Here is a 17,230-nt window from a genome sequence, read left to right as displayed (position 1 = left end):
GATTGGTCGCGTGCCGCCCATGTGGCCGCGATGCAACCAATCACAGCAAGCCGTGACGTAATTTTAGGTCCTTCAGTATTTTAAAATTACGTTCCGGCTTTGTGATTGGTCGCGTCGCGGTCACATGGGCGACGCGACAAATCACAAGCCGTGACGTCACGGGAGGCAGGAGACGCGCGCATTTTAAAATGCGCGCGTGTCCAGCCTCCCGTGACGTCACGACTTGTGATTGGTCGCCTCGCCCATGTGACCGCGACGCGACCAATCACAACGCCGGAACGTAATTTTAAAATCCTGAAGGACCTGAAATTACGTCACGGCTTGCTGTGATTGGTTGCGTCGCGGCCACATGGGCGACGCGACCAATCACAAGCCGTGACGTCACGGGAGGCTGGACACGGCGCATTTTAAAATGCGCGCGTCTCCTGCCTCCCGTGACATCACGGCTTGTGATTGGTCGCGTCGCCCATGTGACCGCGACGCGACCAATCACAACGCCGTAATTTTAAAATACTGAAGGACCTAAAATTACATCACGGCTTGCTGTGATTGGTCGTGTCGCGGCCACATGGGCGGCGCGCGACCAATCACAAGCCGGGACTTCACGTAAGGAAGTTAAAGCGCAAATTTTAAGCAAACAACGCTGCCGGTTCCCTCGGTAAGGTGCAGGCTGCGTCGGAGAGGTGAGTATAGCAATATTTTTTATTTTAATTCTTTATTTTACACATTAATATGGTTCCCAGGGCCTGAAGGAGAGTTTCCTCTCCTTCAGACCCTGGGAACCATCAGGAATACCGTCCGATACATGAGTCCCATTGACTTGTATTGGTATCGGGTATCGGTATCGGATTAGATCCGATACTTTGCCGGTATCGGCCGATACTTTCCGATACCGATACTTTCAAGTATTGGACGGTATCGCTCAACACTAGTTGTTACCGACCTCTGACTTTCAGACTTTCATGTCAATAGCACCTTTAGAAATATATTTACTAAGAAAATTGGTGACGTGTTCAATACTTATTTCACCAATTGTATGAATGTCTAAAGATATGTGATGGAGCTACTTAAAATGATCTGGTGTAGGGTTTTGATTGAAATCAGTGGAGGTCTCATCAAGTGGGTAGGTCAGTGTCACCTAACATGTAGGTCCAGCAAAGCGTTCAGCAGACTACAGAACTGCAGACAGTGAATGGAGCACAAACTAAAAACCGAGAACTCCCCCATTAATCATGAAATGAGTAAAATATTGGCAGATACATCTCTTCCTTCAAGAAAAAAAATATTTGCATATGCAAATCGAGAAAGTCTAAAATTACAGCAGAAGAATATTTTGCTGAAATTCTTTAAAAACATAATTTAAAACAAAGGTAGTAAAGCCAGACTTGATTATACTCTGTAATCAGCATGTTAGCGTTCCTCATGATAAGCTACTTGCAAGTCAAATCGCCTTATTTATACGAACGGGAAACATAACCGTAGCTTTGTATTTCATTTTCATTATGCAGTAACCAAGTGCATAAAAAAGTGATAAACTGAATAGATTATATGACCCAGAAGTCATAGAGCAGTCACACAAATGCCGGGCGCAGTAGTCATTTCCTTTACAAAGTGCCTTTTATCACAACAGGGTGGCTTTACTATAATCATAAAATGTAATCGTAAAATGTCTCATTGTGAAATAAAAAAAACACTTACGAAAAAGCATATCCCATTCTACCATTCACATGTATTAAGAAAGAAGAAAAATAAACAAGTGGTCAAGAACCAAATCAATAGATTTGCAGAAATTCTACAGAAATCTAATTCTAAATTCAGGATGGTTATTAGGGTATAGAAAAAACTTATTACATGGGGCCTGACGGCATGTGAGGCCAAATATAGTAAGACCCCATGACATGTATTTCATCTGAGAGTCATAGTCTTTAGCAACTGTCCCAAGAGTTTCCCATTTGATAACAAATAACGTAACTTATTATTTTCTGTTGTTTATATAGCACCAGCATATTCCAAAGTGCTGTAATTTCCATATTTCAGACAGTGTTTTCTAGGTATAGTTGTGTTCTTATATAATCGCTTTGAACATCCAAGTTAATAAGATATTCCATAATGAATATAGAAGCACATTGGTTCAGCAGTTTACACTATTACCTTGTTGTACTTTATTTCCTTGGTTTGAATCCCAAGGGTAACATTGGTTTTCTTGTTTCTTCCAACACTCCAAAAACTTAGTTATTAGAATTGGGCAAATTTAGTCAAATAAAATTGAATTCTACTCAAATTTTACAAAAACATATTCTCCAATTCTCTGATGAGGCCCAGGTTGGCTCTGCGAAATTGCACATAAGGTCACAATCACAACGGGCACTTTTGCCTTGGGCTCGTATGCGTGTCAATGTCCCAGAGGTCCAGGCCCAGCGTGAAGAAGCCCAGGTTTCATCACTCACTTCGGTGATAAGATGTGACCATGACCATCCATTTTTATGGTAATGAGATGCTAGTCACTCTTCACGCACGGCACAGCCGCGAGTGAGAGTGGTCATGGAGTCCAAGGTCAGAAGCCAGGAGGGTACGTCATAAACAGAAGGAAGAGACAAAAGCGTAGTCAGGTGACATTCCGAGGTCAGAGTACCGGGAGGATAACAGATCAGAGCTGAAGGAGTTAAACAGGCAGATGGTCAGAACGAAGTCCAAGGTCAGGCAGCAGATCAAGCATACAGAACTCAAGGCACAGGAAAGCACAAACCTCACAAGCTGAATCTACATCTGGCAGTGGTCTGGGAGAAGCTGCTCAGTTAAATAGGCATGGCAATCACATGGAATAGTGAACACTTGGAGACAGCCAATGCCTCACAGTCACAGATTGGATAGCCGAGCTGTCAATCAACACACTGACAGCTCAGCACGCCCCTGTACCGGATTGGATGACTGAGCCGTCAGTAACTGCATTCCAGACACCCCCTGGGGTTGAACCATGCTAGGTGAGGTCACTTTGACATTACTACGGTAATACAGGATTGGATGCAGTTGTAGGTGACGTCAGAGAGTTACACACATCTTTTCAAGGCAAAATGAGGCTTCGCAGTATTACAATTCATGGTGAATCAATTAACTGCATATAGAAGTTTGGGAAAAATGAATGGATGCAGGTTAATATGAGTTTGAAAAGATGTGATAATTTCTAGAACAAATTCTTGGAGCTTTGGGCTTTAGGGGTTTTACGCTCTATAGCTGTTCATCCTTTGTTTCTTATACGCTATCAAAGCAAATAAGTCAGTAAACGATAAGTCAGTAAGTCAAAACAATCACAAGAACAGATGCTGCAGGGGGCATTTTTCAAAGTTGATGTTTGCAAATTTCTGTAGCGGATGCTTATTTGTGAATTGCGTAATTGTTCAGTGAAATCACAACATAATTTATTGCCTTTAGAATTCATTAAGTGCTTGTTTAAGTGGAGGAATACCATTAAGAAAAAGTATGCAAGTACTGATCCTTGTGCAGAATGGTGTAGAACAATGACGCGTCTGTAACAGGGAGTAACACATCGTTCTCAGTAGCGTGAAATCCTAACATATGTTTCCAGACAATGTGCTTATTATTTATTTAGGACTGATCCAATAGACTCAGAATTCCAGTCTGCGGCCAACAAAATTGTTGATGACAGTTACGGGGAATGGTAATTAGATTTTTGTGTGGGAATTTCCGCCATGATTATGCAGCTGTCAAGTGATACACATACAAGTTTAGATGTGACAAAAATAATCATGTCTTAAAGGAACAGGTTATTTGCTATCTTCTTGTGATGGCCTTCCATTGTTACGAGCATTGTGATTGACATTTCCACAATTAGATTTTTTTTTTCACACTATGGAAACACAGGCAATGCATCTGTAGAGAAAGGATTCAAGGCATGTTTGCCAAATCTTCTAACTGTTGTACTATCCTTTTGGTTGAAAATAACTGTTTCTGTATGGATATGAGGACTCTACTCAGTTTATTGGACTTTTTTCCCTAAATTTATCAGTGTAAGTTTTAACTGTTGGTGTGAATTATTTTTGGACATGGATTACCCGGCCCTTCACGTAGATATTGACTTTACGTGCTTGATGCATGCCCTGACTTTTACAACCTCAACCTGAAGATATCTTTCTGTACATCAACTGTTGTGAATTAGACTTTTTTGGCTCCCTCTTGTGGTCACTGGTGATATGACTCTGGGATTGTCTTTCCTCAGTTTGGCACCCACCTGGGTCGTTAGTCCAGGGGTGTTGCTATATAAGCTTCCTGGATTCTCAGTCCAGTGCCTGGCATCGTTGTAATCAGATCCTTTCTGTTTGCTCCTGTCTGCTGGTCCTGTTTCTTGCAAAATTAAGCTAAGTCCTGCTTCCTTGTTTTTTGGTTATTTGTATTGCTTTTATTTTCTGTCCAGCTTGTACTAAATGTGATTCCTGATTTTGCTGGAAGCTCTAGGGGGCTGGTATTCTCCCCCCGGGCTGTTAGACGGTTCGGGGGTTCTTGAATATCCAGCGTGGAAATTTTGATAGGGTTTTTGCTGACCGTATAAGTCATCTTACTATATTCTGCTATTAGTCAGTGGGCCTCTCTTTGCTAAATATCTAGTTCATTCTTACGTTTGTCTTTTATCCTTACCTCACCGTTATTATTTGTGGGGGGCTTGTATCCAACTTTTGGGGTCTTTTCTCTGGAGGCAAGAAAGGTCTATCTTTTCCCTTCTAGGGTTAGTTAGTTCTCCGGCTGGCGCGAGACGTCTAGAACCAACGTAGGCACGTTCCCCGGCTGCTGCTATTTGTGGTGCTAGGATTAGATATACGGTTAGCCCAGTTACCATTGCCCTATGAGCTGGTTTTTTATGTTTGCAGACTTGGTATGTACTTTTGAGACCCTCTGCCATTGGGGTCATAACAGTATGCCAGGCCTAAGTTGAATGTTTAATGCATTGCAGAAGTGGGATAATAAGAAAGGAAATTCTGAGTTGTTTTTTTTTCCTCTCTTTGTTCCTCCCCTTTACCTCTGAGTGGCTTGTGCTTGCTGCAGACATGAATGTCCAGACCTTGATTACAAGTGTGGATCAGCTTGCTGCTCGTGTGCAGGGCATACAAGATTTTGTTACCAGTAGTCCAATGTCTGAACCTAAAATACCTATTCCTGAACTGTTCTCTGGAGACCGATTCAAATTTAGGAATTTCAGGAATAATTGTAAATTAAGTTTCTATCTCTGAGACCCCGTTCATCTGGAGACTCAGCTCAGCAAGTTAAAATTGTTATCTCTTTCTTACGGGGCGACCCTCAGGATTGGGCCTTCTCGCTAGCGCCAGGAGATCTGGCATTGGCAAATATTGATGCGTTTTTTCTGGCGCTCGGATTGCTTTACGAGGAACCCAATCTTGAAATTCAGGCAGAAAAAGCCTTGCTGGCTATTTCTCAGGGCCAGGATGAAGCTGAAGTGTATTGCCAAAAATTTCGGAAATGGTCCGTGCTTACTCAGTGGAATGTGTGTGCTCTGGCCGCAAATTTCAGAAATGGCCTTTCTGAAGCCATTAAGAATGTGATGGTGGGTTTCTCCATTCCTACAAGTCTGAATGATTCCATGGCGCTGGCTCTTCAAATTGACCGGCGTTTGCGGGAGCGCAAAACTGCTAATCCTCTGGTGGTGTTGTCTGAACAAACACCTGATTTAATGCAATGTGATAGAATTCAGACTAGAAATGAACGGAAAAATCAAAGACGTCAGAATGGGTTGTGTTTTTACTGTGGTGATTCTACACATGTTATATCAGCATGCTCTAAATGCCTAACAAGGGTTGTTAGCCCTGTCGCCATTGGTAATTTGCAACCTAAATTTATTTTGTCTGTGACTTTAATTTGCTCATTGTCTTCCTACCCTGTTATGGCGTTTGTGGATTCAGGTGCTGCCCTGAGTCTTATGGATCTGTCATTTGCCAAGCGCTGCGGTTTTGTTCTTGAGCCTTTGGTAAATCCTATCCCTCTTAGAGGTATTGATGCTACGCCATTGGCGGAAAATAAACCGCAGTTTTGGACACAGGTAACCATGTGCATGACTCCTGAACATCGGGAGGTGATTCGTTTTCTTGTTCTGCATAAAATGCATGATTTGGTCGTTTTGGGTCTGCCATGGTTACAGACCCATAATCCAGTCTTGGATTGGAAGGCAATGTCTGTGTCAAGTTGGGGCTGTCAGGGAATTCATGCTGATTCCCCGCCGGTGTCTATTGCTTCCTCTACTCCTTCGGAAGTTCCTGAGTATTTGTCTGATTATCAGGATGTATTCAGCGAGTCCAGGTCCAGTGCTCTGCCTCCTCATAGGGACTGTGACTGCGCCATAGATTTGATTCCAGGTAGTAAATTTCCTAAGGGAAGACTATTTAATCTGCCTGTACCTGAGCATACCGCAATGCGTTCGTATATCAAGGAGTCTCTGGAGAAGGGGCATATCCGTCCATCCTCTTCCCCTCTTGGTGCGGGATTCTTTTTTGTGGCCAAGAAGGACGGATCTTTGAGACCTTGTATTGACTATCGGCTTCTGAATAAAATCACTGTTAAATTTCAGTATCCTTTGCCTCTGTTGTCGGACTTGTTTGCCCGGATTAAAGGTGCCAAGTGGTTCACCAAGATAGATCTTCGTGGTGCGTACAACCTTGTGCGCATTAAGCAGGGAGATGAATGGAAAACTGCATTTAATACGCCCGAAAGTCATTTTGAGTATTTGGTGATGCCTTTTGGGCTCTCTAATGCTCCTTCAGTGTTTCAGTCCTTTATGCATGATATTTTCCGGAAGTATCTGGATAAATTTATGATTGTTTATCTGGATGATATTCTGTTTTTTTCTGATGATTGGGACTCGCATGTAGAGCAGGTCAGGATGGTGTTTCAGGTTTTGCGTGAGCATGCTTTGTTTGTTAAGTGCTCAAAGTGTCTCTTTGGAGTACAGAAGGATCCCTTTTTGGGGTTTATTTTTTCCCCTTCTGCGGTGGAGATGGACCCAGTCAAGGTCCGAGCTATTCATGATTGGACTCAGCCCACGTCAGTTAAAAGTCTTCAGAAGTTCTTGGGTTTTGCTAACTTCTACCGTCGTTTTATCGCTAATTTTTCTAGCGTTGTTAAACCTTTGACGGATATGACCAAGAAAGGTTCTGATGTTGCTAACTGGGCTCCTGCAGCCGTGGAAGCTTTCCAAGAGTTGAAGCGCCGGTTTACTTCGGCGCCTGTTTTATGCCAGCCTGATGTCTCACTGCCCTTTCAGGTTGAAGTGGATGCTTCTGAGATTTGGGCAGGGGCCGTTTTGTCGCAGAGAGGCCCTGGTTGCTCTGTAATGAGACCATGTGCCTTTTTCTCTAGGAAGTTTTCGCCTGCTGAGCGGAATTATGATGTTGGCAATCGGGAGTTGTTGGCCATGAAGTGGGCATTTGAGGAGTGGCGTCATTGGCTCGAGGGTGCTAAGCATCGTGTGGTGGTCTTGACTGATCACAAAAATCTGATGTATCTCGAGTGCTAAACGCCTGAATCCTAGACAGGCCCGCTGGTCATTGTTTTTCTCCCGTTTTGACTTTGTGGTCTCGTATTTACCAGGTTCAAACAATGTGAAGGCTGATGCTCTTTCAAGGAGCTTTGTGCCTGACTCTCCTGGAGTCGTAGAACCAGTTGGTATTCTTAAAGAGGGAGTTATCTTGTCTGCCATTTCTCCGGATTTGCGACATGTGTTGCAGAGATTTCAGGCTGGTAGACCTGACTCTTGTCCACCTGACAGACTGTTTGTTCCTGATAAGTGGACCAGCAGAGTCATTTCCGAGGTTCATTCCTCGGTGTTGGCAGGGCATCCGGGAATTTTTGGCACCAGAGATCTGGTGGCTAGGTCCTTTTGGTGGCCTTCCTTGTCACGGGATGTGCGGTCATTTGTGCAGTCCTGTGGGACTTGTGCTCGAGCTAAGCCTTGCTGTTCTCGTGCCAGCAGGTTGCTCTTGCCCTTGCCTGTCCCGAAGAGGCCTTGGACACACATTTCCATGGATTTCATTTCAGATCTTCCGGTGTCTCAGGGCATGTCTGTCATCTGGGTGGTATGTGATCGCTTTTCCAAGATGGTCCATTTGGTATCTTTGCCTAAGCTGCCTTCCTCTTCTGATCTGGTCCCTTTGTTCTTTCAGAATGTGGTTCGTTTACATGGCATTCCTGAGAATATTGTGTCTGACAGAGGATCCCAGTTTGTTTCCAGGTTCTGGCGATCCTTTTGTGCTAAGATGGGCATTGATTTGTCGTTTTCGTCTGCCTTTCATCCTCAGACTAATGGACAAACGGAGCGAACTAATCAGACTCTGGAGGCTTATTTGAGGTGTTTTGTTTCTGCAGATCAGGATGATTGGGTGACCTTCTTGCCGTTGGCTGAGTTTGCCCTTAATAATCGGGCTAGTTCCGCTACTTTGGTTTCGCCTTTTTTTTGCAACTCTGGTTTCCATCCCCGTTTTTCCTCGGGACATGTGGAGCCTTCTGACTGTCCTGGGGTAGATTCCGTGGTGGATAGGTTGCAGCAGATCTGGAATCATGTGGTGGACAACTTGAAGTTGTCACAGGAGAAGGCTCAGCGTTTTGCCAACCGCCGCCGCGGTGTGGTTCCCCGACTTCGTGTTGGGGATTTGGTATGGCTGTCTTCTCGATTTGTTCCTATGAAGGTCTCCTCTCCTAAATTTAAGCCTCGCTTCATCGGTCCTTACAAGATATTGGAAATCCTTAATCCTGTGTCCTTTCGCTTGGATCTTCCGGTGTCATTTGCCATTCACAACGTGTTCCATAGGTCTTTGTTGCGGCGGGTACGTTGTACCTGTGGTTCCTTCTGTTGAGCCTCCTGCTCCGGTGTTGGTTGAGGGCGAGTTGGAGTACGTGGTGGAGAAGATCTTGGATTCTCGTCTCTCCAGGCGGAGGCTTCAGTATCTGATCAAGTGGAAGGGCTATGGTCAGGAGGATAATTCCTGGGTGGTTGCCTCTGATGTGCATGCGGCCGACTTAGTTCGTGCCTTTCACGCTGCTCATCCTGATCGCCCTGGTGGTCTTGGTGAGGGTTCGGTGACCCCTCCTTAAAGGGGGGGTACTGTTGTGAATTAGACTTTTTTGGCTCCCTCTTGTGGTCACTGGTGATATGACTCTGGGATTGTCTTTCCTCAGTTTGGCACCCACCTGGGTCGTTAGTCCAGGGGTGTTGCTATATAAGCTTCCTGGATTCTCAGTCCAGTGCCTGGCATCGTTGTAATCAGATCCTTTCTGTTTGCTCCTGTCTGCTGGTCCTGTTTCTTGCAAAATTAAGCTAAGTCCTGCTTCCTTGTTTTTTGGTTATTTGTATTGCTTTTATTTTCTGTCCAGCTTGTACTAAATGTGATTCCTGATTTTGCTGGAAGCTCTAGGGGGCTGGTATTCTCCCCCCGGGCCGTTAGACGGTTCGGGGGTTCTTGAATATCCAGCGTGGAAATTTTGATAGGGTTTTTGCTGACCGTATAAGTCATCTTACTATATTCTGCTATTAGTCAGTGGGCCTCTCTTTGCTAAATATCTAGTTCATTCTTACGTTTGTCTTTTCTCCTTACCTCACCGTTATTATTTGTGGCGGGCTTGTATCCAACTTTTGGGGTCTTTTCTCTGGAGGCAAGAAAGGTCTATCTTTTCCCTTCTAGGGTTAGTTAGTTCTCCGGCTGGCGTGAGACGTCTAGAACCAACGTAGGCACGTTCCCCGGCTGCTGCTATTTGTGGTGCTAGGATTAGATATACGGTTAGCCCAGTTACCACTGCCCTATGAGCTGGTTTTTTATGTTTGCAGACTTGGTATGTACTTTTGAGACCCTCTGCCATTGGGGTCATAACAATCAACCACTACATATGCTGTACTGCTCCTAGGACCTCACTTGGAGTATTGACTAGGGATGACCAAAATCCTTTTTAGGATGTTTAAGGAAAGCCTTAATGTAGCCACAAACCTTTGATATCTGTCAGATGAGCAGTTTTTAATCTTTTGGCCAACAGCTATCTCTCTCAACAATCTCACACATATGAATGCTTGGCTTGGCCAAGCATTGGGAATATTAGCTGCCAGACACCTCTCGTGGTGATTTATCTCTTGGGAATTAAAAAGAATTGGACGTTGAAAAGCAAGTCTGATTCTTCTCCCCCTCAACATTTTCTATGAAAGGTCGGGAGACCCCTATACATGTTACACATGTCTAGTAATCATCAGATAGAATAGATTCAGCAGTAATCCGCTAAGAAAAACTTTGTGCAGCCTAAACTTTTTTCTTTGATCAGTTGTCTGATTTCAACTGGATCCATTTTTTAACATTAAAGTCTATAGAAAACGGATCCATTAAAGGGAATCTGTCACCCCAAAATTCGCCTATAAGCTAAGGCCATCGGCATCAGGGGCTTATCTACAGCATTCTGGAATGCTGTAGATAAGCCCCCGATGTGCCCTGAAAGATAAGAAAAGCAGGTTATATTATAATCACCCAGGGGCGGTCCCAGTGCGATCCCGTCCGATGGGCGTCGCGGTCTGGGTCCAGCACCTTCCATCTTCATACGATGACGTCCTCTTCTTTGCTTCCTGTCACGGCTCCTACACAGGCATTATTCTCTGCCCTGTTGAGGGGAGAGCAAAGTACTGCAGTGCGCAGGTGCTGGACCTCTCTGACCTTTCCCGGCGTCTGCACACTGCAGTACTTTGCTCTGCCCTCAACAGGGCAGATAAAGTATGGCTGAGCAGGAGCCGTGGCAAGAAACAAAGAAGAGGATGTCATCTTATGAAGATGGAAGGTGCCGGACCAGGACCGCGACACCCATCGGACCGGACCGCACCGGGACCGCCCCTGGGTGAGTATAATCTTACTTGTTTTTTTCTTATCTTTCAGGATACATCGGGGGCTTATCTACAGCCAGAATGCTGTAGATATGCCCCTGATGCCAGTGACCATAGCTTGTAGGCGAATTTTGGGGTGACAGATTCCCTTTAAAGAGCTGTCTGTTGTTTCCCTATTTGAAAAGGATCTGTTTTTGCATACTGGATCAGTAACAAACTGATGATTACTGGAAAGTTCACATGTCCAGTAGTATATGTTAAATATCTATTTTCCACCTCCAGTAAGCAAAAAACGGATCCTTTTAAAACTTGGAGAAAAAAACGGATGGCTAATTAATGGATCCGTTTTCCATAGACTTCTATGTTGAAAACTTTTTTTTTCAGGCATCTGCACAACTTTTTTGGCAACAGATTGCTGCTGGATCTGTTCTAAAGGATGATTACTGGATATGTGAACTTAGCCTTAGATGGTTGGTCAGTGCCAGCAACTTTGGCCAATCTTAATCTATAAAGTATAGGGAGTTTTTGGATTCTGAACCCAGATGCCAACTTCATAGCGACATGTGAAGTCCACTTCTACATGTGTTGTAACATTGAAATCTGACCAAAAAAAAAGTTAGGAAAAACATGTTAATTAATATTGTACTTTGGCATATACTATAGATTTTACCTACATTTATCTCATCATCCCTTCTTGATATGCTACAATTTAATAGTGAACATGAAAAGCTTTTTCCAGTTTAAAGGCTAAATAACCCCATTTCACAAACATTGACTCATAATGTTACAGTCAGATATTTGGTGTACCATTGAGGAAGGGATAAAGGTACCGTTACACTAAACGATTTACCAACGATCATGACCAGCGATACGACCTGGCCGTGATTGTTGGTAAGTCATTGTGTGGTCGCTGGAGAGCTGTCACACAGACAGCTCTCCAGCGACCAACGATGCCGAAGTCCCCGGGTAACCAGGGTAAACATCGGGTTACTAAGCGCAGGGCCGTAAGGCACAGCACAGCGGTGACGTCACCGCTGTGCTCTGCTTTTACTTTACGGCCGGCGCTCACAGTCAGTGCGGGAAGCTGACGGCGAGGGACGTGACAGACACCGGAATGTAAGTATGTACTGTTTTTTTTTTTTACATTTACAATGGTAACCAGGGTAAACATCGGGTTACTAAGCGCGGCCCTGCGCTTAGTAACCCAATGTTTACCCTGGTTACAAGTGAACACATCGCTGGATCGATGTCACACACACCGATCCAGCGATGACAGCGGGTGATCCAGCGACGAAATAAAGTTCTGGACTTCTAGCTCCGACCAACGATATCACAGCAGGATCCTGATCGCTGCTGCGTGTCAAACACAACGAGATCGCTATCCAGGACGCTGCAACGTCACGGATCGCTGTAGTTCTCGTTCAAAAGTTGCTCAGTGTGACGGTACCCTAAGAGTAGACTAATTGGGGCTTGGAGAGTTAATTACATTAAATAAATTGCTTTATTTCTTTACATTGCAGTCTGTTAAATAGGGTCTCTATATTCAATGTAGAGGTATAATGTAGGTTCTGTTGGCTGACTGCTACTGTAGGTAGAAGGTTGGGACCCTTTTCTTTATGACTCCTTATAGTATTAGTTCTGTCCTAATGGTGGACTTGGCTGGAATTCTTACTGATCAGTTGTAAACTGTGGTTCAGCTGGGCTGGAAGTGTTAAATTCTCCTATAGTGCCTCCTCTGTGAAAATGAAGAATTACATCTCTTTGTAAGGCCCCGACAGTCCGTAACTTTAAGGTTATCTGCCACAATATTAAAGAAATACAAAGCAAACTACTGAGATATTATAAAGCGTGTACAAATGGAAACTGAGCAGGGGTAGATGGAGAAATTCCTAGTGTTTTGGAAAGAGAAAATTAACAGTGATTAGATTAATCTCATTAAAATTCCCTTTATGAATAATCAATTCCAGAAGAGCATATGGTACAGAACTCAGCACAAACAATCTTTGATATAAAAACAGGCTTTTCAAGAAACACAGAAAAGACTAACTGATGGGTACTGAGCACTCCACATATATTATTTGATGTGGGAATCAAAAGCCTACTGCCATCAACACATTGACTTTTTGGATCCTGTGTCTTCATTCCCACATGGATTGTAATAATTTACAACATCTTTAACTTATAAGTTTCATTACGGAAATCGGAAGTATATGTAAAATGTTAAAAATTTTGTTTTCTCACCATTTTTTCTCTTGCTGCCGTTTTTTATGCATTGTTTGTGATAACTTGCTGAGGCCAGATGTTGGCTATGAAAAAGAAGATGGCGTGCACGCAGCTGTAGGTTGAGGAGCCGGTGGAAGGCAATGGCAAACTACTGCATCATCAAGAGAAATTTGCACAGCACACTCGAAAGTTTCAATGCAAATTTTCTTTAATTATTTCTCAACACAATTGCAAGTGGTGGACAAAGTAGAAGTATATACACTAACAGTGACTTTAACGTTTCGACCTGCTCCCGAACCTTGGTCACATAGTCGCTCTGTATAAGTCTAAATGACATATGGAGATCCTGAGACTGACGAGTATATGGCAGATTCCTTAATAGAAATGGCTGTTAGGGCTCTCCCACTTCTTACGTGTGCATGTCTTGGAGATGTTGGCTATCAATAGGAAAATATTATATTATATTTTTTGTGGTGTTTCGTTAATAATTGGGTGCCTTTTTTTGTTCCGGGTCATTTTTTCAAACTTTAGGCATTGTATTTTATTCATGTTTGTTCCTCTGTAGGAAAAAAATGCATGAAAATACAGTGCCGACTGCTGGCACTGGAGGTGAGTAAAAGTGTTGCTATTTTGATGTGGGGAATATAAATATATTATCTTTAGTTTTTAGAAATTTCTATATTATCTATTAGAAAGGTATGTATTTTTGTATTAATGTAGTAATTTTGGAGATTCATAGAGTAAGAAGAATTCTGGAAACAATTCGACTTAAGAATGTGATAGGGAAGCTCTTGGGTACAGATGGATGGTTACAGTCAATATTTATAAGTCAAGTACAATTAACACAATGAGAAATAAGGCTCCTAGAAGCAAAACTGTGGCTGTAAACTCAATTATCATTTGTGCAGAAGGATAAACAGTCTATAGGCTTAAAATAAAATGTAGTAGTATGGAAACAATATGGTATAATTATATCGTCGCACAATAGGTTTTCTAGTGTATGAAAATATTTACTCCAGTTAACAAAACAGAAAATGGTCTGGTACGAGCCGATATACTGTACATTCTGGAGTGTGAGAAGAAATCACATAACTTTCCTCTAGTGTTAGCTTTCTGTTACTCTTTCTTATGTTAACGGGTCGGTTTTGACCTGTGTCTTAAATCACCCCTAGGATACCCTAAAAACAGTTATTTATGATCCAATTTGTTTCTTACCTCTTAGTTACCTTGTTAGGGTTTCTCATCCATGGAAGGATTGATTTTAATATTTTTGTTGTGGCCCCCTGGGCCTTTCATTTGAGGACATACCCTTCATTTTCAATATAAAAATATTGTCAAATGAACCTCAAGAGAATAATATAAACTTTAAAAAGTTTGTTATATTACCTGACTATTACTGAAGGGTTTTAGAACACATTTCTTAAATGTAAAAAAAATAAACATATATATATTTTATATTATTAACTCTAGTAACATCTATGGTGTTACGGGTCAATTTTGACCCATATCTAACTACTTTATGAAAAAGGCAAAAAACAGATTTTTTTTTATAGAACTTAAATACAAATAAAAGATGAAAATTATATTAACATTAATAGCAATAATAATAAAAAGTAGCTTTTCTAGGTCAAACAAACTAACAACAATCAATCAAGCCAATCAAATCAACAGAAATCAAGTACTAGTTTTTAGATGCATTAGTATTTAGATGCATGTGTGGCAAAAAGTGACACTTTTTGTGTGTTCTTTGAAGAGGTATTTTTTGCAGGCCAAGCACTATGTGTTTGTCTTTCTGTCCTTATTGCTAGGGCAGACCTGACACCTCTTTCTTTTAGAATCAGGTGGTCTCACTGGGGTTGTGGCTGTTGTGGTTGATGTTGAGGCAGGCCTGGTTGAGGAGGATGCTGGTGATGAGGCTCTTTGTGTTGCTGTGGGTGTGGATGAAGCACTTGTTGAGCTCTGGAGTTGTCGGACCAAGGCTGCAGCGGCTGGGTCTCGGGGCACTCGTTCCCTTTGGTCAATGTGCGCCTTGACAAGGGATCTTCCTAGTTCCTCAAGAAACATCCTCCGCTTGTTTTTTTTCTTTGAATTCCATCCTTGGTGAATGTGGGTCCACAACACAAATGAATTGCATGCTGACACATCAAGGATGTTGTAAAATACAACCATTGGCCATCTCCTAGTCATTCGCTGGCAAGTGTAGGTGGCAGTCAGCTTGTCCAGGTTATCCACTCCTCCTTTATTTTTGTTATAGTCCAGGATGATTCTGGGCTTTTTGTCACTTCCTGGTGACACAGCTGCATCTTTGTGAAGTGTGGACATCAGTACCACATTCCGTCGTTTTTTGGGGCAGTATGAAACAGCAGTGGTGGTGTCTGTAAAAACAAACTTTGAGGAAAGTGGAGCCCTGTCCTTCATCTGCAACAATTCAGTGGGCAGCTCAGGTTTGTTTTTTTTCACTGTGCCCACCATGGTGATTTTCCTCCTGAGAAGTTCTTGTCCAAGGTCATAGCTGGTAAAACAATTGTCACAAGTAATGTTGTGACCCTGCAGTCCAGTAGTCATATCGAAAACTACACATTTTCCTTGTTTTTTTTCAGGGATGCCGCTAGCAGACTTACCTGTGTAAATCTGTAGATTCCATGCATAGCTAGTTTTTGCATCACAGGCTGCCCAGATTTGTATGCCGTATTTGCCTGGCTTACTTGGCATGTATTGCCGGAAGGGGCATTTTCCACGGAAAGGGAGAAAACGTTCGTCTACTGTCACCTCTGGCCCTGGGTTGAACATCAGTGGAAGGAGCTGCACCCATTTCTCCCAAACATCCCTGATGGGAGCAAGTTTGTCAGATTTTGTTCTGGTGTCTCTGTTGTCAAATCTGAGGACTCTTGATATCATTTGAAACTTTTGAAGTGACATTGTTGCCCGGAAAATATTCCTGCCTGTCGATGCATCCCAGAGACTATCAGTGGCCTCATTGCAGGATTTGTACACTCCAGCAAGGAGAAGAACACCAATGTAAGCATCCAGAACATCATCATGAAGGTCATTCCACATGTTGCCGTGGACTTTTTTTTCTTCAAGGTTTCTTATAGCAATAATGACTTTTTTTTATTGACAATGGCATAAACAGATCAAAACATTTCTTGATGTCACTTGCTCTTGTCACAGCAAACCTTGTGATCCCAGGGGTCATTTTTATGACATTTGCAGCATCTGCCCTGCCATGTACATCTGGAGGTACTGAGCTCCAACTGATCTTGCCACTTTTGGATTTGAATCTTTCAGCGGGAGCAGCTTCAGCACCAGTGACCTCCTCATCAGACTGATCAGAACTGTCTGTGTCTTCCGGTTGATACTCCACATCATCTTCTTCCTCAGAAACCTGTTCATCTGTATCAGTTTGCTGCTGTGTGTCCTCTGACTCATTATCATCTAAGATATAATCCAGAATTTGGCTTACATCAAATCTTCTCCTCATTGTTGCATGTGTAAACTGGAGATGTATACTCTGCAAAGTACCAACTCTAAGCTGATTTGGCCATACATGCCTGGACATGTCCCTAACTCAAGTTGTTGGAGGTAGAGCTGGCTGTGGGCTGTTGGTTTATATTGTGTTTATGAGTTCAGTTTTGGGACTTATTATTGTTTTTTTACTCTTATATTAGACCTGGGTCGAAATTGACCCCAACAACACAAATGTTATAATTTTAATAAGAGCATTTTACAATTTAGTAAAATAGTTTTATTTTATTGTATTTTGTTTTAAAATAAGTTCCTGAAAAAGTCAAAAAGTCTTGATGCAATAAACAAATGTATGTAGAATTTGTATGCATTTAAAACCTAAAACGGGTCGGTCACAACATAAACATACTGCAAAGTTCTGTTCCTAAATTTTGCACCTCCAATGTCAATGTTTCAGGATAATATCTGCCCAATTCTTGGCACAAAAATTACAGCAACCCTGGTGGAGTTCTTAAAATCATTAGTGGTTTAAAACATTTATGACTACTAAGAACTAAGTTTTCTATTTTCTTCACCTGAGTCAAATATTCAGCTTATTTCCCTAAATCTTTATCTTAATTCTCCTGCCAGAGTGGCCCTTGGCACCAGGCACCAATGACTCATGCCTACGTCTTA

At 42.6% G+C, this 17,230-nt stretch overlaps 1 protein-coding gene across 1 annotated transcript in view; it reads right to left on the bottom strand.

The window, feature by feature from the left end:
* Nucleotides 1–17,230, bottom strand: part of ADARB2 (adenosine deaminase RNA specific B2 (inactive)) — an 897,867-nt gene that overhangs the window by 675,255 nt on the left and 205,382 nt on the right. The gene's annotated exons all lie outside the window — the stretch shown is intronic.

Source organism: Ranitomeya variabilis, chromosome 6 (assembly GCF_051348905.1).
Source record: "Ranitomeya variabilis isolate aRanVar5 chromosome 6, aRanVar5.hap1, whole genome shotgun sequence".
Classification (NCBI taxonomy): domain Eukaryota; kingdom Metazoa; phylum Chordata; class Amphibia; order Anura; family Dendrobatidae; genus Ranitomeya; species Ranitomeya variabilis.
Note: the sequence above shows the minus strand (reverse complement) of the source record. Positions and strands in the feature narration are given on the sequence as shown.